The 23,959-nt window shown below is 29.4% G+C and overlaps 2 long non-coding RNA genes across 2 annotated transcripts in view; both read right to left on the reverse strand.

Moving 5' to 3' along the window:
• Positions 1–306: 306 nt before the first annotated feature.
• LOC136977027 (uncharacterized) lies at positions 307–2,418 on the reverse strand. The gene is made up of 2 exons (XR_010881023.1): positions 1,379–2,418; positions 307–639 (listed from the first exon to the last, which is right to left on the reverse strand). It is a non-coding gene; the product is annotated as an uncharacterized lncRNA (long non-coding RNA).
• Positions 2,419–3,608: 1,190 nt separating this feature from the next.
• LOC136977025 (uncharacterized) overlaps positions 3,609–23,959 on the reverse strand; it is a 60,657-nt gene continuing 40,306 nt past the window's right edge. The window contains exons 5-6 of the long non-coding RNA XR_010881019.1: positions 12,136–12,286; positions 3,609–4,155 (exon numbers count right to left, since the gene is read on the reverse strand). This is a non-coding gene — a long non-coding RNA (uncharacterized lncRNA). The remainder of the gene's footprint in view (positions 4,156–12,135; positions 12,287–23,959) is intronic.

The following is a 23,959-nucleotide window of genomic DNA, read 5'->3' on the forward strand; positions in this document are numbered from 1 at the left end:
TTAAAAAATTAATAAATAAAACATAATTTCTCTTTATAGAAACCCATTAAAAGCAGATCTAATATGTGTCATGTGTAAAGATTTAAAATTTAATTTTATTTCATTATATTAGTATATTAATATAGAACTTTTCAAAATAATACATAATTTAATTATGAAAAAATGCGTAGAAATTTAATAAAAAACGATTAAAATATTCAAAATTATCTCTCACGCTCTTCCTCCTCCTAACGTGCTAACATGGAGTAAAATTTAATCTTCAGAGGTGTTTTTTATTTATTTTACATCCCTTTTACTTTTTTTCCCCTTTGTAAATTTAATTTCAGTTTTTAGATAAGAGTAACATTTTCCCAAGCTATTGGCATCTATCCGTATAAATTTTTTATTACCATTACCATCCGAAACTTAGATTTGTGTGTGTGTGTATGTGTGTCTGGCTGTGGCCAAAAAACATCAAGCTCTTGCAGGGGCTAATGGCAAAGCTCCCCATAAAGTGAAGGGCCGTGCTACCACACAGCTCATTGTTACCAGACTAGCTTTTCTATCTTCTTTCTTCTCGCATCATGTTTGGAATACCGATATCATGCCGCACTCTGCTTAGTGATGACTCTAGTGTTCACGACCTCAGAAAAAAGCACACTACCAACGGAAAAAAACATGTAATTTTACAACTTGAATTATTTAAATATTATTATTTAATAGAGAAAATCAATTTAAATCGATTTATTTACGTCTAAATTGAGGCATTAAACCGACTTAATTAAGATCAAAAATATTTAACTCTGTTCTATGGCATTTTAAATGTAATTTAGTAAAGTTAATTACTTTTTAAAATTGTTTTCCTTTTAAATATAAATTTTTAAATAAATAATTTGTTTGTGAATATCCTAGATTTATTTAAGATAAAAACGTTTTAACTCGCTACTTTGTTGGCTTTTTAAGCTTAATTTAGTTTATTTTATACGTGAAATTGAAATTAATTTCATTTATTTAAACTATTTTGTATTAATTTTAATTAATAATGAATTCAAAAATCCAATATTAAATAAAGTAAATAAAAAATAAAAAATAAAAAACGTAGAGCTTGCTTATTAGTTGTGGAGTTTGGTGTATTTTTTAAGGTTAATTTAGTTTATTATATATTTAAAATTTACATTAATAAATAAAATTAAAATTAATTTAAAATGTATTTTTTTTAAATTCCAACAAAATTCAACATTAAATTAACTAAATTAAGATTTAAAAAAAGAACCTAACTGCTTGAATTTTTGGTGTATTTTAAACTAACTTTAAGGTTAATTTACTTTATTTTACATTTATAAAACTTAAATAAATTTTTTTTAAGTGATAAAAAGCATTAAAAACTAGGAAAATTTACCTGAAAATCTACGTTAAACCCTTTTTTTTATCCAGGAATTTTTGTAGTAATATTGCAAATGACTGTAAATTCCTTTATCACGACTGACTTTGGATGAGAACAATTTTAGTATAAGTGATCTCATCCATCAAAGAGAGAGGCAAAGCATTCCATTGGAAAATTAGTAGAGGACCATGCTGGAGAATATGTAATGGTTTTAGAAATCAGTTTAATTATTCTATATTACTAAATCTGTTCAATATGCAAATAACTAATTATCATTAGTTGAATATTTGATTAGACGGAAGCACATTTAATAATGTTCACAAGGCGTAAATATCTAAGATGCCGTATTAATTCCCATCATTTTTAATTGATATCTTTCGATTTTTATTCGTTTCCCTCCGCGTGTTTTGACGTAATTTCCTCTTTCGTTTTCCTCTTCTTCTCCATGAGAAAGTGGGAAAGATGTAACTTTTTTTTTTTTTTACTATTTTTTTCTTCTTTCTTTCTTTATTTCTTCTGTGTAATGGTGTGTCTTACATTCTTTAGAAAATTGTTCAAAGCCATGACGAAGCTACTTGCCAGGACATCAAAATGACCGAATGTCGAAGTTCTTAAACCACAAAGAAACTTTCTTTCATAAACTTTTGATTTAAAATAGCATTCTTTCAATTCTTAAAGACGTCGAGAGTGTTTGAAAATATTGAAGTTTTCTTTATTTTTTTTCCTTCGAGTGTTATCGAGTAAACAATAGTTTACTCGATAACACTCGAAGGATCGCATTGAAGAATTTCTATTATTTTATTTTATTTTTTCTTTAGCTATTTGGTTTTTGATTTGAGCCGAAATTTATGAAGAAAATAGCTTTAGAATATTGTTTTTGTTTCGTGTATTTTGGTTTATTTTTAATATTAAGAGTAGAAAAATAGCTTAAAAGTTTCGTGTCTTTATGTGAAGAAAATGATTTAAGTGTATTTTATCGTATATTTTACCTATTTTTATATATTAAAACTTCAAAAATATCCGATTAAAGCTGTTTTCTTTATGCATTTTGGCTTGTACTTACATTAAAAAGAGCAAAAATTAGCTTGTTAAAGTTTCATATAGGTGAAGAAATATGTAAAGAAGTAAAAATATCCGATTAAAGCTATTTTTCGTCAAATTTTTACATTAAAAAAAGTGCAAAAGTATGCTTATATATTCAAATTTTCTCAGTTAATTCGTAATCATAAATGCATTGCGAATTGCCTCCTCGTGTACTCTGCTATTTTTTTTTTTTTTTTATTTAACCCGACGAGTTAATGTATAAACAGATTAGTAGATATTATTTGCTGGAATTTCATTGTGATTAATGCTGTTTAATTATTCCAATTGTATAGAAATGAGGCAGTTAGGATTCCCACTGTTGAATGTTTTAATTGTATTCAAGTCAGAACTTATATACAACTCGACTGTAGACAGATTAGTGATGCTTGACTACTCAAATTGCATGTAAATTTTGCCACTTAATTTTACTGCTTTAATTACATAAAGATTACTATTGCTCAAATCTTCAATTGCATACAAAATCACGCGCATAAATTCCGCTTAAGATAACCCAAACAAAAGGATTTTTATACTTCATCACCCCCAAATACGAAATCTGTTTACTTATCAATCATCAACGGTGATGATAAAAATGATATTTTCCTATAGATTTAATGTTAGAAAGGATAAATTATAGTTATATTTCCTTATCTATAAGAGTCGCCTGTGCTAATGATTAATCAATCGATAATACTGCATTCAATAGGTTTATAGGAGTGAAGGATTGCTTTTATCTCGACTTGAATAGATTATTAACGTGAGAGACAGACGAGGGAGTGTGTCCTTCTATTCTTGTTGTGAGTCTGAGGTTAGCTTTATGTTAGGACATGACAGTAAAATGGTGTTTTGGTCAAGCTAGACGATGTTGCTGCTGCCATGACGGTATATCTCTCGTGGACATTAATTGTCGGTTGGCAACACTGTTAGGGAGTTAACGGCGATTTTCTCTTTGCACTACATCACGCATCTGAATTTTACATGTTCGAAAACTCCTCACTTTTAAGCGATTTTACGCTCGAGTTTAACGTTAAAATTAACGTATTTTCGATTTAAAAATTGATTTTATTTAAATCTTCGCCCGTTTTACCTAATTTTCGACTTAAGGGATGTCAGTGACTGTGTTGTTTCCATACGATAACTGATTTTTACGCGCATTAATCTACAACGCGGAATTTTAATCGTTTAATTACCGGACGTATGCAAGTATTACAATATATTTTAATAAAATATTAAGCACAAGTTAATACGTAATAAATAGAAAATGATAAAGAGCAAGCTCACGTATCAGCTCTTCGTCACAGTTATGTATTACTCTTAATACTTTGCCGCTATTAACGCGCAACTTAGTGCTTCATCACTGTACATATTATCATTATTGTTTCACCAATAAATGTTTATCTATTATCCCTCTTCGTCGTATCTCCGTCATCGGTTACACGCCATCTCCTAATATTACATCATAATCATTCTATAGAATATAGGTATATATATATATAGGCTTATTGTACAGGCTATATTTAGTAAGTTTCATTCAACCTTCAACATCCTTTCAATATTTTTAGCATTATTCTCTCACCTCTTTAATTCTGTATCACTGTAACTCATCCATTTTTGTGCTTCATCAAACAATTGTGCATCCATAACTGACACTTCTCTCCTTTTAGTGGCGCGCTCGACTTTGTTGAGCAAAGGTCAATCGCCTGAATAACCTTTAAAGGTTAAAATACAATAAGTTTTCAAACTTTCTACAATTTATTCCACCTTCGTTCTTTTAATAATTCCCAAAGTTAACATGGAACCGACTTAAATTATACACAGATAAAGCAATTTTCCTGGACAATGCACAATGCGGATAATCGCACGATTAATCAAAGTAATGTTTTAATTTAGTGGCCCGTATCCTTTTTAACATTTTGTGTGTAGTTGATTAGGTGAATACTCCACCTGACATATGTACACTAACGAATATAATGTAAAGCAACCCATTAACTTACGGTTTATATGACTTTGCTAGCAAATAGGAAAGAGATTAACATAGCGCATACTCCTTTACGATACAAATCGTCGAGTTTAGGGGATTAATTCCGTACCCTGGAGTAATATATCTAATAAACACGACGCCGTACTAATTACAGATATCTTTGCCTAGGGGACATACATACGGTACATCACACACCAGCACGTGACTTACATAAGAGGATATTTACCGCTTTATGAGACTGTAAAATACAGTCGGTTGTTACGCTTAAATTGCCTCCCTCGTAACTGATTTCGATGACGTATACTTTTCGTTCAAGTTACGATTGAACTCGTGCCACACGCTCACGTGTAAATACACACAAACACTTGATGTTTTGTACCAAATTGATTGTGTAGGTTGTTGCTTCAGTCGATCGTCTTGCTAAAGTGTCCTTAGAGATTATTATACTTACTTTTTATAGTATAAATACACCCGATATTGCTAGCAAATAAGTCTTTTTTCACTCCCATTCCTTCAATTTTACTGTCTGTACGTCTATTTGCTTTATTGTTAACGCCATTATAAATAAACTCGAGAATTTCTTTGTATAATTTGCTTATTTTTAAATACATTCTTTAAAAATTTAAATAAATTAAGAGTTAAATAAAAGCACGCGGTTAATTTTAATGGAATAAAGTTTAAGAAAAACTCCAATTTCGAGCCTATTTATTACATAAAAAAAGAGGAAATATTCTAAAAGAAAAGAAATCTAATTGAGAGTTTAATAACCGAGAGAGTGACTAAATGTAAGTAAGAACATTTTAAAATGGAAGAATTACATATAGGCAAGTATAAAAGAGGATTCTATGAAGTAGAAAGTGTAAGTAGCGGGAATTGAAGATAGAGTAAACACTCCCAAGTGAATGGGAACCATTGTAAGAAAAAGAGAATAGTCCCGTAATGGGAAAAAGGGTAGATGAGATGAGTTAGTAGTGTCAAGAGAGAGCTGAAATGGCGTCAGTAAAGTCAAAATAGTGAAGTTTAATAAGAGTCGAAGGGATTGAAACCATAAAAAATGTACAATAATTAAGCAGAAGTTAACAATTGAGCCAATGAAAGGCAATCGAGATTAAATATTTAATAGTTTATATTAATAGCAATTTCATTTTTCAAATAGCAGCAAAGATAATCGATTCTTCTTCTTCAATTTTTTTTTATATAAATACAATTACCCTCCAATCAACATTCTCGTATGATGACCAATCAGTAGAGCCCTTATACCTTCAATTATTATCAATAATTTGCCGTCTCATCTCCTCCTGTTCACGTTTTTAACGTCTTCTGATTGGAGATGCGATAATCTCAAATCCAGTTGATGTGACGTTATCAAGTGGATCATAACAGGCAACCAATCAAACTATGCTTTTCACTCCATGACTTTGGGAGTGTTAAGTATAATAAATTATCTTGAATGGTTTAGTTGGCAGCGTGCTATAAGAATATCGAAGATGAAACATTTGATTGATAATACGGCTGTGCTAAAATTTCCTGTAGTTCAACAGCTGTTTAACTTGAGTAAATAATTGTAGTTTCGTGAAACTGAAGGACGATTAACAAAAATTAACAAAGCAACAATGTCTTCTACATTATAATCAAACTTCAAGTCAGAATTTTTCATGATAAATTTACCGCATTTTTCCACATCAGTTATATATACTTTGTTTTTTTTTCCTTTGATAAATTCTTTGCATCGTACTAAATTACTTTCCTCGGAAAAAAAGGCTATAAATTTTATTAAAGTGTTTTAAATTTCGTTTATTTTAAGCTTATTTAATGAAATAATATAATATAATGGATATAAACGGAGAAGGATGATGATATACGAGGCCCTTCGTCCTGTATCGAATAGTAATAAGTTTAAAATGTTAGGTTCTAAATCTTCTTACTGTGAGGCCTTTAGCTGTTAACGAGGACCTCGACTATAGAGCACCTTCCTAAAATTAAGGCACGGATCCGAGGCCCCCTGTTGTCCTCTTTTTAAGAGAACGATCGAGGGCCTCGGATCGCCGGCCTAAACTCTATTTTCTTAAAGTGAGGCCTACGCTTTATCCTTTTAAAATGGATCATAAGCTATACTTTCTTAAAATGAGGGCCTCAACTGGCTCCTAAACTGAATCTTCCTAAAAATTAAGGCATATATCTGTTTTTAAGAGTAAAATTGGGGGGCTTTAGATCTGTTTTCTTAAAGTATTAGTCTGTATCCTTTACACAGCCTTCACTTTAAGAGGCCTTCTCATAAAGTGAGGCCCTATTTCGTAAATTACGTATAAATCCGGTTCTGAATAGATTATTGTCATTAATAATTTTGACATCAGCGAAGGTTTAAACATAAAAAAAAAATAACAATATTAATAAAGTTAATGTTAAAATACATAAAAAGTTATTTAATTTATAAAAATGTAGTAATAATAATATCGTAGGAGATTGATAAGATAAAAAGGTAGAAAAGATAATTACTCAGTTAAGAAAAGTTGTTAGGACAAGCGACAAAGACGGTTGAAGTTAAATAGAAAAATATCAGCGTAGAAAACCCCCCGTGGGAATTATATTTTGAATAAAACAGGCGAGTGAATTCCCAGGACAAGTAACAAGTAGCAATTGATAGGAGGTCCAATTACTGAAGAAAAAGAGCCTCTTGCGAAACGAAACTTGTCAGACACGGACGACTTGAAAGACGTTACCAGAAAATTAGACGGCATCGAACGTGATGAAATAGTAGAAACTATCCTTCTACCTCTTTTTTATTTTTATATATAAGGGTTTCTTCCCTCCTCCTTCTCCGTCTGCTGCTCTTGACCTGTCTGTGACAAAAAAAGTAACAATGGACAAGCTTTTTGTTTTAAGGCGATAACAATCTATTGCGACATTTTACCTTGTGTGTCTGTGTGTGTGTCTGTGTGTCTGATTTAACTGGAAATTGCTCCTACGACAATTAATTTTAATATTTAGATAAGTGACGTGTTTCTCTCGTGTCTTCTTCTTTTTTATCAATCGTTGCGTGTGTAAACCTTGAAAGCCTTTATGATTTACACGAGTGCTAGAAAACAGTAGAATTCGCTATGGAATTCAATTGGTAAGATATTTTATTGCAGTTGTCACAATCCACTCTCCTAACTGTCCTTTCTGTGGCCACTAATCAGCTGCTCGGGAGGTCATTCTTCTCTGGACGTCCTACCCTACACCTGACAAATTCCAATTCTTTTCTCCCTCTATGGCTACTAAATATGTCTTTTAACGAGAAATGAGTCACTCTACCTCCAATTTCTAAGCTTAGATTGATTAGAGAGGCGATCACGTGGGTTTGAAATTGAAAAATTCGTACACAAATCCCACCCGTTCTGACGTAAAAACGATTTAATTGGATTTAATGTAAAAATAGTAATGTAGTATAATTATGTCGAGTGTGTAACTCCTAGTAAATTTTAATCTCTGTAGGCTCATAATAAGAGCATGATTTATGACCCAAAACTTACATTAAACATACAAAATTTATCATTCTCTTTGATTCACAACGGCCCCCAACAGTTGGATAATATTATTACTTTATAAATAAATAATTGTTTAAAAAAAGATCTTAAACTAGATTTAAATCTTAAATAAGCTTAAAATATTATAAGATTTACTGATTAATAATGCATATCTGCGTAGGAATTTTCTCACGGAGCATTCGAATAATCGGCTTTTCTATTAATACTACTGTTGATACTTCGCTATGTTTCCCAAGAAAATAATTAAAGTTAATTAATAAATTACCATCATCATCATAATCTTTAGTTATTTTTCTATATTTAATTTATGATTCACGCCATGATTCATCATTAATTACTTAAGAAAGGGATGAAGCTTCTTTGACTCATCTAATTACACGTTTAAGTAAAGGAAAAATGGCTTTTTTTACGATTTAAACTTAAATAAAATGAAGACGGAACCCATTTAAATAATAATTTTTAATTAAATTCTAATTATTAATGGTAATTTAGCGCGTATAACGCTTTAACTATGCGTGTTTCCCCCGTTCTTAAAATTACAACGCCTTAACTACACTGTGTTTTTCCCCCTCTTAAAATTAAATAAACGTTAATATTCTTAACTTTAATTCGTAATTTATTAATTGTAATTAATTCTATTTAAAAAAAACTGCTTAAATTCGTGGTATATTTACGCTCGAATTAACGTGACAAGTCGTAAAAGGAGAAATAAATTTAAAGGATTAAAAGTCAATTTTACAAATAAATAGGTTAAATTAAATAGGATATAATAATGATCTAGCAATTAATAGTAATTTTTAAACTAAACGTCACGCATTAGAGGGGCAACCAGGGGGGAAGGACAGAGAGAAAGACATACTTCAACACCACACCCATCACGAGCGCTGCGTGAAGCGAATCACGCAACTAAGTTAATGTCTGTGTTGCAAGAAGACAGATATGTGAGTCCGAAACACTTCAATCCAGCGTATAAATCCACTTAGAAAAATATCGAAAGAAAGTTACTGATTGTAAAATAAACGAAGAAGACAGCAGCAGCAATTCTAAAGCATTGTAGATACAAAATAAAAGGATTTCCACTTTAATACCCTTTATGTATCTTTAGAATCTTTGATTTTTATCCATTTACCTCTTCCGTTTTCTTTTTTTCGTTCTCTTTCTTTAGAAGAAGAAGAAGAAAAAATAAAATATTTTTGATTACTTAATTCCTGTGTCTAAAGAAGAGACTTTTTTTCTTGATTTTCTTGCATTTTTCCGCAAAAATTGCATATTTTTTGCTGAAAAACAAGTCGAAGATGCTTAAGAAACTCAAATTTTACGTCATAGAAGGTTTCCAACACTTAATTCCTATATCTAGAGGGAAAAATAGAAAGTTTTTCTTGGTTTTCCTGCATTTTTCCGCAAAAAAATACATATTTTTTTTTCTTGCTGAAAAATAACTACGAAACTCAAATTTTACGTCACAGAAGGTCTGGAACACTGATAAAAACATCTTTAACTTGATGAATAGGCGTTAAGTTTGAGGTATAAATTATAAAGTTGGTTGCTTTATAATGCTAATTTGAGGTGCAGAAACTAGCTATCACGCCTTAAATGTTAAGCGATCCGAGAAGATAGAAGACATTTTAATGCATACGAGGGGGGAGGCGAGTATAGGTGTGTGTATACTTTGCATGCTATTTTTTTTTTTTTTTTTGATGGACGATGATTATAAATGTTATCTGTAATAGTTTATTTCCATTAAAATGTTAGTTAAGATAGTATTAAAGTCAATGTATGACCCATCACGCATCGCTGTACGACGATATATTATCGCGTGACAGCAGTCAGCGAGTGTCGCGTGACGATTGCGATGCGTGACACGCTCAATCCAGTTGTGATTGAAGAGTAACCGCTGCCGTATTCCCAGAATTGGGGTTCGTGATTCGTGACGTTGATTGTCACGTATTTTTACGTACGAGATGTCTCTCTATCTGCATCCAACCGTAGGCCGGCTTATAAAACGGTTCGATCAGACGTACGGACGTACCGCGTGTTTACACAAGCGAAAATTTACTTATATCTATTTTAGTTAAATTTAATAATGTTAAATATACATTAAACACGCGGTAAATTCGTCGTAAAACACGATATTTCTAGCAATCTTTCCGTTCGAAGCATCACTTGATCCGCATCCTTAATCCGGAAACGAGAGCTTAATCCATCGAAATCTCTGATAAAACGGATTAATTGTTTAATGTATATCGATTATACATAATCCGTAAAATAATATTATAACAGTTATAACAGGATCTAATCTTAATTGTATCTGATTTAATTCATTTGATAGCTTAATCAATATAACTAATTGAGATCCAGCAGATCGCTGGATTAAATCTACAAACTATTAGCGAGTTTAAAGGTTCAAATCGGAATCTGTAAAGATTATTTTTAATCTTAATCCTTAGGTTTTCATTAATCTAATCCATATAAATTAAAAATCGATTAAATAAGGATTAAAGGAGATATTATTAAATCGAATTCTTATACGGATTAAACCTTTTTTTATATATTAAATTCTTGAAAGATAATGTCTTTAATCTTTATAAATAACGGATTTATACGGATTAAAGTCAAATTATAAATTAAATCGGAACTCGGAGCCCATCCCCCCTTTTTTTAATGAATTAAATCAATCAATAGAAGATTAAATGGATCTAAGAGCGTGGATTCTATTATGTTTTACGACTCGAATTTAATATAATTTCGTAAAATTTCATAAATATTTTATAAGAATTAAGTTTTTATAAGATTTAATTAATAATTTCTACAAGTTTTATCAATAAAACATCTCATAGAGTGGCTTACAATGCTTTTTTTTAAAAAATGGATTTAAATCAATCAATAAATGAGGATTTTTTTATGTTTTATGACTGGAATTTTATAAAATTCTTTAAAATTATATGAATTTAGTTAAATATTTTATAATAATTAAGTTTAATTATATTAATTTCTACAATTTTTATGAATAAAAAGGCAGAGAGACGAACTTTGTAAAGTCTTTTTTATGGATTAAAGCAATCAATAAAAGATTAAATAATGTGGATTTTTAGCTGTTTTATGACTCGAATTTAATAAAAAAAATTTTAAAAATTTATAAATTTAAGGTTTATAAGCCTTAATTACATTCATTTCCTTGATATTTTATGAAAAAAAAGGCGTAGAAGCGTACTTTACAAGACATTTTCTTTGCTTTTTCTGATTTAATAATTTAACATTAAAGTAAACAAACTACGAAAAAAGAAATTTAAATTTAAAAAAAAGAATTTTATTTCTAAACAAATTACCTATTTCTCGATTTATCTAGAATTTATATTTTTTGCATAATATTCACATACATAAAAAGAAAGAAAAACAGTTCAAAACACAGCCCGACTTTTAGCAATTGGAGATTTTTGGAAGAAAGGGATTTTTTAGGGTTTATCTAAGCCCTGTATTGGGGGAAAATGGGGGGAAAAAAGGAAAAAAAAACTTTTTCTTGCCAACAAACATACTTCTACGTCAGCAAAAAATTCTACTTTCCTTTATAGACGATAGATTTTTGTTACTAAATATAGAATCAAGCAGGGAGGACGACTTATTATCCAAAATTACTTTAAAAAAAAAAGGATTTATTCAATTAATTTCCGGGAAAAATGCTTCAATAAATAAGATATTAGATTAAATATTTTATAAATCTTGAATAAAATTAGTAAAAATACAGCCGAACATCCAACAACGGCCACCTCTAAACAGTAGCCATTTTTAGCGGCCATTTTAAACAAAAAATGTATACTACATAACCTCCAAACAATGGCCATTTTTTAAAGAAAATCTTATATAAAATAACCTCCAAAAAACGGCCATTCTTAACAAAAATTTTATACAAAATAACCTCTAAACAACGGCCATTTTTGTACGAAAATGCGCATAGAAATAACCTGCAAATCAACTGCCATTTTTTATGCTCCCTTCAGTGGCCATTATTCGGAGATTTGACAGTATATACATTTAATTACAAATACTAGGAATATGTTTACGTATATTTTGTCCTTTATAAAATATATTTTATTATTATTATTATTATTATTATTTGTTTTTTTACAGTAAAATAAATTTTATTATTTGTTTACTGTAAGAGAGATACATTTGGGGATACTTACCAAAAAATTTATTCTCTGAACTTGTTAGTATTTGGTCAAGTTGCCAAAAGAAACAGCAAAGTTATCTCGATCCCTCAGGTGTTATGACGTCATATTTTTGCCAAAAATTCTATTCCCTGGTCCTTTTTTTTTTCTTTCTTCTTCCTCATCCCTAATGCATATAAATGACGTTTTACATTATTAAATTATCGCATTTTATCGAAGCTTAAGCTAAGCTCCTTACTACAAAAGAAAAAAAGAGTTCGTCCGTTTGTCTGCCATCGTATCTATACAAAATATTTTTAAATTAAATAATTTAATTTATTTTCCTGATTTGATTTTGAATTTTTGATGAGTTGAGCTTTATTTTTTTTTTATATTTTATATTGAAGTCGACTTTATACTTTTATATATAAATCTCTATAGTCTTGAAGTTAAGTAGAAAGTTTTCTGTATCGAATGCAATATTTTATAAAGTAATAAAAGTTTTTTTATATATTATATATATATATATATTTATAAATTAGTTTATATGGCTTTTAAGCAACTAAATATTTAATGTCAGCTCTCTCTTTAATATTATTTCATCCGATTTATTACCTATCGATGATTTTTTTATAAAAATAACTTTAAGATAATGTTATAAAGGTATTAATTAATAAAATTATGTACATTTTGGTGATTTTTCTGGCTTAGAATCATGTTCTAGAGGCCTTGAAATGGCTTTGAAAGTAGTCCTGTTTAAGGCCTTGTAGAGTAAACTACTACTTGAAGGCCTTAATTTATGGGAATTTAACTCTTTATTTACCCATAAAAATATATATAAAAATAAGATTATTCTTTTGTATCTAAATTCAAATTTAGGCCACTATATTTTATATTGTAATAGAATAAATCATTTTAATAAGGTAAAAATAATGCTTCCTGATGTCTTAATATAGTGTTTATGGTGTAAGGATAACAATTTTTGATCGTTAAATATGGTCTAATAACTAAATAACAGGCATTTGTAGGCTTAATACAACTGATTTTGTTACATTAATTAACGTACAAACAATAATATTCCTTACATTTAAATATAATTAAGCAAAAATCTGCATAAAAATCCTATAGGATCGTTTCGAAGAGGCTGTATATATGCAAAAAATCAACCTTTAAATATCAAAAAAATGGCTCCTTTCCCTAAAGTAAAGACACATCAATCTACCAGAACATTTTCCCTTTATATTTTACCCTAAAATTATTATATATATAAAACAATAAAGCAGATTTATTTGGAGTCTTTTAAACGGTACGTATATATGATTTAGCCTATATACTTATTTTAATAATGTAGTATAATTAAAGAATAAATCCTTAGGTAACCCCCGAAAATTTATTTTAATCCCTAAAGTGGCCGGAGTACGACATTAAAATCATAATTGGGCTTTTTGCCCACTTTAATAACCAGGAAGGCATTAAAGTAGTTTTAATAGGCAGAAGCTGATAATGATATTTTCGCTGTGTTGCTTTAATCAAATTCAAAACTTAACTCATTTCGTTGAGGAGGTCATTACGAACAAAATTCGGGGAAATAACATCTGCTATAGCGTAAGTTATCTTCTCCAAAGTCTCCAGATGTTTCATACTCGAACTACAAAACTTTAACTTCCACTCCAAAAATAATATTTCTCTCTCCCACTCCCTAACCAGCCTACTTTTATTCATTATTTTCTTTTGACACCTGCTATATATATTCCTTGTATAATTTGATGTAAAAATGGTAAATTTATTAAAGAAACATAAGTAAATTCACAGAGGAAACCGTAACCATTCGTTTCGGTTTTTCCTCTTCCTCCCCCCTTTCTTCTTTCTTAATTTAATTCCTTTGAGAGGGGGGAAACTCTCTCTAACTCGTTTAGGCCCCTTAATGGCGCCTATGCTTTTACTAAATTGTAGACCTCTCCGGTTAATTAATAAAATAACATGTTAAGTTGTACGCCAGGCCTTAAAAGATCATTTCTAAGAATTCTTAATGGCTCTTTTCTTCTTAATTTTTCTGTGTTTTTGGGTCAAAATTTAATAATATTATTATTTTCAATGACCCAATTCACTCGGCATTTTTAAGAGTGAAAACAGGATCATTTTTTTTCGGTTATAAATGATCGTTTAAACACGTTAAAAATTGCAAATTTTTAAGAATTTTCTTAGTATAATTCGTACACTTTTTAAAAAAAAATTTCGAACCTAAAAAAGAAAAGATAAATCCCTCATAAAAATTACGTATCCACGAAGAAGAAGACTTTTTGAAGATTGTATAAGCCAATTAGAGATTTTCATTTGTAGAGAAAACGCCTCAACACCTTCATCAATTGAAGAACAGAATGTAAAATTCACATCGGTGGCTATTCTAAGGGAGGAAGGGGGGTGGAAATTTCTGTACAAGAAGCGTACACGCAAAGAACCCATCACTACAGCCAACGATTTGTGTGAAGGGGGAATAGAAACCACGTAATACTGAAGACAGTTTCGTCTAGAAATATTCGATAATGGTCGAGTGCTAGTAGCGCCACGACCAACTGCCTCAGTTTGCTGACAACACTTGCAACACAGAGACGCACTTTGGCTAAGGTGAGTAAATTTCTCGTGATACTACAGCCTCAAAAATTCGATTAACATAAAACAAACTGTCACTTTTCTTAATAGTACCCTTCCTTCTTTATTTAACGCTACTTTTTTAAATATTACTTATGCTTTATTAAGTTAAATTCTTCCCTTAAAGTAATCAGATTAGGGATTTTAATACACGCGAAACTATCGGAGATAGGCTAAACTACTTAGTGGGAAAAAAGTACTTTTTAAGTAATTAGAGCGTTAAAATATTAAATTTTAAACTTTATACAGTAGAAAACTTATCGTAGAATAATTCTCGATAAGTTTTCAGTCGTGATATTCGATTTTTAATAGTAAAAAAGTAGAATTACCCACCCACCCGCTATAGTGAAGAAAATTAAACGCTCGAAGTTAAAATTTGTAATGTTTTAATCGAAATTTTCTCGTATAATCCCCTAGTTTACGACATTATAAGGTAAAAGTATACATCTTCCGAGTCTTAATAAGTCGTTAAATTAAGAATATAATTTATTCATGTAAGCTATATCGTGCTATATCCGATTTAAGTTTGATATACATTATTCACTATTCGGTCCGTTCGATTTGGGATCAGTGGGGCTAACAAGCTACCGACGACAAGCCATTTCAGACGTCACACACACATATATATTTTCTAATTATTCATGCAATATACACGCGAGGAATAATTAAAATATCGCACGTAAAATATTTCAACCTCTTTACGTAAAATTCTTAAATAATAAATTACACATTTTGTACCTAAATTAGAATGGCCTGTAAATTATATATATATATATATATAAGCCGAGACACGAAGTTAAACGAAATCGAGTTTTGATTTTGGAGCCAAAAATTAATTTTAAAAATCTCTCGAATTTTTTGCTAGATAATCGCTAAAATTTGTTATTCTAATCGGATATGAATTAATTATTTTACCATCGATCAAAACGGCGTTATTGGATATTCGATAGTAGTTAAGAGATTTTAATAAATGAATCGATTATATAATTTATAAATCTATTAACCAACGATAAAAAAAATCGATTAGCCAAGTAATTGATTCGCGAAAAATTCCCATAGTTATTTTTGAAGAAATTAATTATTAAATAATTAAATCGATTAGCTAAAGAAACGATTGTTGAAAAATTAATCGATTAAATCTTCGTAAGAAAAAAATTAATCAATTTAATTGTTCAAATTAATCTATTACGCTATTATCATTTAGAATGAAATCGATTTCTTTAAAACTAATCGTTTGCTTTTAATCGATTAATTTTATATTTTCGATTCGAATCGATTTATTTGTATATTTAAATGATTATTTAGAATCGATTTTATAGAAATGATATTGTCAACAATGTTAATCGTTTATATGAAAGAAAAGATAACAGAATACTGATTTCAACTCCTTAGAAACATTAGGAACCATTTAGAAAATTAATCAATTTGTCAAAAATTATTGTATGAAACCATCACGTCTTTGGCACTTTCATTAAATCTTTGCATAAAGGGCGATTGTTGTTGTTGTTATTATTATTATTCCTAAAAATTTGTTGTAATATTGATTAAAATTGTCACAATTAATCTGCTTAATGTATATTAAATAGTTATAAAATTGATTTCAAAAGAGATATCAAAGATTATATTTTAAATAAAGTTTTCACTCTGCAGGGAGGAAAAAGTTTATCCATAATGAATTAAGGAAAGGAATTGATAGAAATTTGAATAAAACGACAGATTTATCAAAATGATATACAGTAATTTAAAGCAATTGCGAGAAGCAAAAGTCATAAATGAATCTTCTCATCAGAAGAAACATTATCGGATGACCCTTCTACATTAAATGTAATGTGGGTGTAAAGGAATGGGCGGACATTAATCAGAACTCGAGGGATGCAGCCCTCACTTGCAGCTGATAGTTCATCATAGGTGGGGCGTCAAAACAGCTGCCCATTTTTGTGTTATGACTAATGTTCGGTATTAATGCATGGTGGCAAAATGTGAGAAGGTTTATGCCAATCCTTCCAAAGGAGTGCAAAAAATATCCGCGAATTATGCACCCTTTAACATACATCTGAAGCTGAAATAAAGAATTATTCTTGGACTAGGTTAATAAAAGTGGCAATTTTATCGAGAAATGTAGAATAATTATCGATGAACTATAGGATTATATAAAGAAATACGTCATAATATTATATTTCTTTCTCACCTTACATAGTCTTTATATAAGAATATACAATTTGTTTCTAAGAAAATCGTGATTTTACTTTATTTCATTATGTTTTAAGGTATTTAAGGTAAATATATCTGTTCGAATTGACATTCTTATACACGATTCTTACATAAGGATCGTATAACCCTATACAGTTCTTATAAAAATAAAATAATCATTTTATATTATTATACAGATTTATATCATTATATACAGCCCTTACATAATGATTACCCTTATAGATTATAGGGATTTACAAGGCTGTTTAAAGCCTGTATATCCTGTGAGAGAATTATCCTTGTATGTAATATCCTCTATAAGCCGAACTATAAGAAGTTTATCGAAGAATTATCCTTATTTAAGCTTATGATATATAATATTTATATATCATTATATTAAGATTATGTAAGGTATAAGGTTATACAATGTAGAGAAAGACTACATATACTTACATAGTCGTTATACAAGGACTGTCTAGTTTGTGGATTGTATAACCTATCGTATATAAGGATTACATATAACCATATAAGGATAAATCTCTTACAGAAGAATTGGATATTATTAGGCTATACAAAAGAATTATCCTGATATCCTGTAATTTGTAATACCTAATATCCTTATAAATATATATATCGTTATCACCTTATATGTACTGTACAGTACATCTTTATATACGTTCTGATATTCTTATATGTGCTATAAAGCCTTATATCTTTACACAGGCTGTACAATCCAGAAACTATATGTAGGGACTACATAAGGACTACATAAGGATATATAATTTAAATTTATTATTCAATTGTGTTTTAAGACATTAAAGTAAGATATTTTTCTAATAATTGATATGTTTAAGGACAAGATAAAATAAAGCAGTGTATATTTATTCGAATATACTTTCGTGAAAAATAAGGACTGCGATAAAATAAAAATATTTCAATTCATCCGATTAAATTCATCATAATTGGATATTAAAGACATTATAATCCGATTTATTACTAAAAATATTCTCTCAAATTTTCAAAATAAATTAATTTTCCATTTAAAACTTCTTTATAATTTCCAATTAATACGTTTAAAATAATGGAGATAATTATATAAATTCGAATTTAAGTAAATAAAAAATATTTAAATAATAATAATAGTTTCTTTGATGTTAAAGATTTAAATAAAATATTTAAGTTCATTCGGTCGTAATTTAAATATATATTTTTGTATAGCATTCGTTATAACGAGGCGCCTTATTAAACGTGTATCAGCCGCTTTAAAGCATTATTTATAAAATTAATTCAAATTTTAAAGTTAAATTTAACATTTTTACTTTAATTTAAAGCTATATTTCGCTAAATTGATACGTTAAATTCGTTTCGAGTTTAGGTTAATTGCGTAGACGTAAGCAACTCTTGCCTGCTTTGATAGAGAATAAAGTTAAAATAATTATAAATTTTTACTTAAAATTACAAAATATAAACATAAATTTATTTTAATAATAATAAAAAACATTGTTTACTTGGAAATTATCCCATTTTTTAAGGTCGAAGAGGTTTTAAAAACAGGATATTTTCCATAATTGTTTTGCTGCTTCGACATAAGATCTTTGTTTACGTGTAAGGAATATTAAATACAATTTAACTTATTGTAATTAATAATACTTTTTAATAATAAATTTTAAGAAATAAAACAGCGCTTATATCCTTAAAAAAAGGGAGTCTTTATCATTTTCTTTATTCGCAACGAGCAACCACCAGGGATAGAATTTCATCGTTGTTCTATCGATTAGTAAAAGATACGGTTCTGCTAACTTCAGATAAAATTTCCAATTTTCAAAATGTGTTTTGACCATTTCTTTCTACAAGATACACGCTATTTAAATACTATTTTTCACAATTCAGATTAAAATTTTAACTCTCCTAGACGTTCCCTACTTTTCTTTCCTTCCTTCCATCCATAACGGATGAAGGAAGAGCAGGAGGAGTAGGAGGAAGAAACTTTAAGCTTTACAATTAATTTAATATATATATTTATTTATTTTTTTATTTGAGGAAAATCTTTTAAAGATTTTATAAAAATTCTAGATTAAGAAAAATGTGTAAGATAAAATCAATTTTTATATCGGTGTAAGAAAATTAAAATAGTGATGCTCTAGCGATCATTGCCAACAGTATAAGACTGTTAATCATAGATAGGTTGTAAACAGGGATTGTTGGTAACGTTGCACGTTAATCCTGTTCATCTAGTGAGGATGTTATTGCTGAAGAACTTTTCCGAAGGCATCGTAAATACCAGAGTAAGGCACACACTTAAAACTTTTACCCGCACGTCATCCGGAGAGTAAAACTACACAAAGAAAGTCACGTCTCTCATTCGAAAGATTGGTTACGGTACAAGTGACGCGTGTCAAACGTGACGTGATGGAAACGTGACGCGACGAACCTAATAGTATCGAGGCTTTAGTTTTGTTAAGTAAAAGCATATTTTTATCGCTTGGCTAACACCTTTATATTCGTATAAATCCTTTAAAAAAAAGGAGGAAAAGGCAGGATAGAGAGGCCTGTTGGTTTTATGCATTAAGTAGAAATAGAAGGCTTTTGTCTTTATTATATGAAGGCTGAAGAATTTTAATCCGATCCGGAATGACAAGCCGTAAAAGTCTTCCATGTTTACGCATGGGTTAAAAGTTATGCTCTCTCCCCCCTCTACGTTTAGGGAATTGTAAATTAATGTCATTTATCGAAAGATCTCTATACATATTTACGAAGTTAAAAGGCCCGATTGATCTGATTGTAATTTAATTAAAAATTAAATGGTAAATTTCTTCCAAATTAACGTATTTTTAACTAGTTTACGAGTGTATAGATCCGTTCGACGATAGAAACGGGGGTTGGCGTAGCGTGTAAAAAAGTAAATTATCGAGTGTATGGCAGGTGTATTAGTATGGAGGGGGTGGGTTCTACTCCTTTTTTTTTCTTTCTTTCTTTCATTTCCATCAACTGCACACTCCTATACAGGTCTACGTCACAGTTCTATCGGGATCGACCTTTGACGTGGGTTCTAACAGAAGACGAACGGAAGGGAGGCAACAGAATCGATGTCAACTGAGCGTTGTCACCGCCATCTGGTCCAACAGAGCTGCGTTTCACTGACAGATCGACGAATTGTTCAAGCGACTAAGGCAACAGATTGCCACGTATATATTGGGATACTCAGCTGTTGCTAGACGTCTTGCAGCTAACCGATGGATAGTAAGCTTATAAGAGAAGAGAAAATATTGCTGGATACGTCTATACCCCGGAGCTATCGAAGACTTTAACGCGATTTATATAAGATAGCTATCAACAAGCTTGTTTTTATCTTTCTTGATTTCGTTACTTTTTCTCTTTTCACTTGTTATACAAGGAGACATATTGCGTTTACGACTGCATCCTAGAAAATATGACTTATATTATTAAATTCACTTTTTTTCATACGGGATAAAACTCGGACTGATCGTCTTCTTCTTCTTCTTCTTCCTCCTCTTCTTCCTTTCCTCTCTCATTCCTTTTATTTCCACGATTTATAGCTATATTTGTGGCTTGAAAGGATCATTTCCTTGTTTGGTAAATGGGCCTAACTTAAATATATTCAACAAATCTATCAAAAAAAGGAGCCGCTCTATGTAGAAATAATTCCGAGTTGAGCGTGTTTACACAGTTTTTATTACCGAAAAAAAAAGCCAAATTTTAATTTGTCGAGCGGTTATAATATTTAAAAATTTGATCAATAAAATTTCTTAATGAGTTTTTAAGCGGAATATATGAATATTAACTTTCGAAACTCTTGCATACAGCTAATATTACCATAAGTAAATGGATAGAAGAGCAACTTTTTCGAGTTTGGTTAAAGCGACTCCCGCAGCGCTCGTTTTTTTACATAAATTTTTCTTAAGAAAAATAATAATAAAAATAATAATAAAAAAGAAACTTAAGTAATATGATAAAAAAATTCAAAATGGCGTACGTAAGTACAAATGGAGAAAGCAGTCAATAACTATTGTCCACAGTCTTCTAAGAGGAAGATAAAATACGATGGAAGAAAAAAAAATGCCTGAGACAGACCACTGCCTACATTCTTGAAGTTTGTAGTAGAGGGGAGATGCGGGGATGCAGTAACCATAGCAACCATGGCTGAATTGGCGCCATAGGTCCAGTCCATGTGGAGTAAGTGAAGGGATATGTTCTCTATCTTTCACTTTTCTTACTTCTAAATGAGAAAAACATTAATGTGCTACGAAATATCAACTGATAATGAATTCGTGCTTCCTCGCCGAATGTTTTGATATATAAAATGCAGTCATTTTATTTTCTTTTTTACAGTAAATTCGTGTAGAGATGTTCAAATTTAACTCATTTCCTCGTTGTTGTTTAACATCAAAGTAACTTCACGTTATCCCAAAAGGTATTTCTGAGAGAAAAAAAAAAAAAAAACATAATTTGTGATGCAAAATTGATATTAAATGCGATCGATTTTACATCAATGTACAAGTGTTATCAAGTATTTAAATATATGGAAAACATCGATAGTTTAAAAACGCCAAAAATGTGTGTCAAGTCATTAATGCAAGTCAATTCCATAAGTCACTTAAAGTGAATGTCGATAAAAGCTGCCATTTATACGTTACTCGGGTTTTGATTAATAAAGTAACACTTTTTAATAAATTAATATTATGTTGAGACTAGTTAATAAATTATTTCTACCAAAAGAGAAGAGAAGGAGAAGGAAGAAGAAGGAAAAAAATTGGAAAAAATAATGATGATCTTTAAGAAGTTGGTTTAAGAGATGCTCTAGAAAAATTGACAAAAGTTAAACAAAATTTGTGCTTCTATAGTAATAATTTATAAACTCCAAACTTCCTTGTAAACAGCATAAGTTGTTATTAACAGAAATTAATCGAAAAATATCAAGAAAAATAGGAAAAAATATCAAGGAAAAGTCAAGATGGATGCTAGACATCGCATAGTTTTTGATGATTCCGTCGAGTAAAAAACTAGAAAAATACTTACTTCTACATCAATAATTAATACAGAAAAAGAATTTTATCAATAAATTATTATATTAAGAATAATTCTACCTTTATATTTTATGCTAATTTTTTCTAAGAGTTTAATCATAATAATTTTTTTTTAAAAAAGATACATAATAAAAATTCATGCTGCTAAAGTATAATTTATAAATTTAATTCTACATTAAACCGGTTGATAAATTATCTAGAGTCGAAGATGATAGGTAATTTAGAATGATCTTACGGATGCCCAATTTTGGAATTTCTATCAAATCGCATACAATCTTATGTTACTAAAATAGCATTTTATTACCGTAATAATATCGATGACAAGTTATACATCATTAAAAATCGAAACGAAATTAATAAAATACCTTTAATCTTATAGAAATATCTTAATTTAGATAAACGTAACGTTAATTTAAAAAAAAAAAAAAATAGCCACCATTTTTAATGTCGAGTGAGAGTAGTTATTAAAGAGTTATGCATAAAAGATGGCCGAAGATCACTCGAACGGATACAAGTTTAAAAAAAAAGTATATTAGAAAAAAATATGGAGAATTTTTATATAATTTCTTTTATAAAAAACAGGTTATTTATATTTATAGATTAGTCGGTATCGCATGAATAATTCAAATTTATAGGTGGATACTCTATCTTAAAGAACCTATTGGCAACCTGTTTTATCCCAGCCACACCCTTGGCTACTTGACTTCTTGTTTTAAAGGAGCGTTATTGGGTAAGCACACGACTACAATTCCTACAAAACATACAAAAACATACCATACAAATCATTACAGTTGAAACTATAAAGATCTACGGCAGTATCATTGATTAATGTATGTAAAAAGCTATAGAGTTGATCGGTAACTGGGCTACTTGTTTGAGTGTTTTCGAGGGTTATTTTCGAGGAAAAGGATGCAATTTAATTTTTTTTTTCTTATTAAAATTACTTGTCTACAACTTTAAAATTCGATTTTTAATGTTTATTTATCTGTATTTTTCTAAATTTTTTTTAATACTTTTTCTGTAGTGAAGTAATGCACATTTTCGATTGCACGTTTCGGTTTTAAATATTATATTTGGATATTTTTAAAAGAATTATGGTAGAAAACGGTGTTGTGTCCGACTATAAATCATTTTAGCCTATCATCTATCATTGTCTAACCGTTTTAATCTGGAATTCTTTTGCCGAGTTATAAATTATAATAGCAGTTTAGAAAAATCACATCAATTTTAACTTTTCATATTCTTCATGATACAAAATGACCGCTTTTGTTTTCTCCTACACAAAAATCTGTATATGATTTATTTACATAAATATATTTAAACGCAGAATTTACTCGATGCAGGATATTTTATATACCTAACTATTTATAACAGGGCTTAATAGGCGTGAGTAAAATCTCCCTTTAACTAAATTACATACGCTCACTTACGTCTCGTGTAATTGGATATTGTATATAAAAATATAAATATATTGTTAAATTATTTAAATATTTATAAACTTATTTAATGTTTAAATACGATTAAAAGCTTAAAAAATGCAATTTGATCATAATTAAGGAGCATAATATGGGCTCGTATCGAATGATTCCTCTATAGATTTTCTGTCTAAATTTTAACTTTTTAAGATGTTTATGGATTTAATTATATTAAAATTAAGTTTTAATAATAGTTGATAAAGTTTTTTGTTCAATTGTTATTATATATTTTAATATAATAATTAAAATTATTCACGTAAGTAACTCGTGAAATAAAATCGAATCCTGCTAAATTATAAACTTATTTTTGCATGTAAGAATTATTTCGACCTTAAATAAATGGCTAAAATTGCTTAATTAATATATAATTTAACTAATATTAGTATAATTACTAATTACATCTAATAATATAATTGGGGAAAAACGTTAGAAATGGTCCAAGTAGCTAGCAACAGTGTAATAAAGACTTGTAAGCAACGAGCTCTCGAAATAGGTCTATAG

The sequence above is a fragment of the Centruroides vittatus genome, unplaced genomic scaffold (genome assembly GCF_030686945.1).
Source record: "Centruroides vittatus isolate TY-2023 unplaced genomic scaffold, ASM3068694v2 contig_439, whole genome shotgun sequence".
NCBI classification, from domain to species: Eukaryota; Metazoa; Arthropoda; class Arachnida; order Scorpiones; family Buthidae; genus Centruroides; species Centruroides vittatus.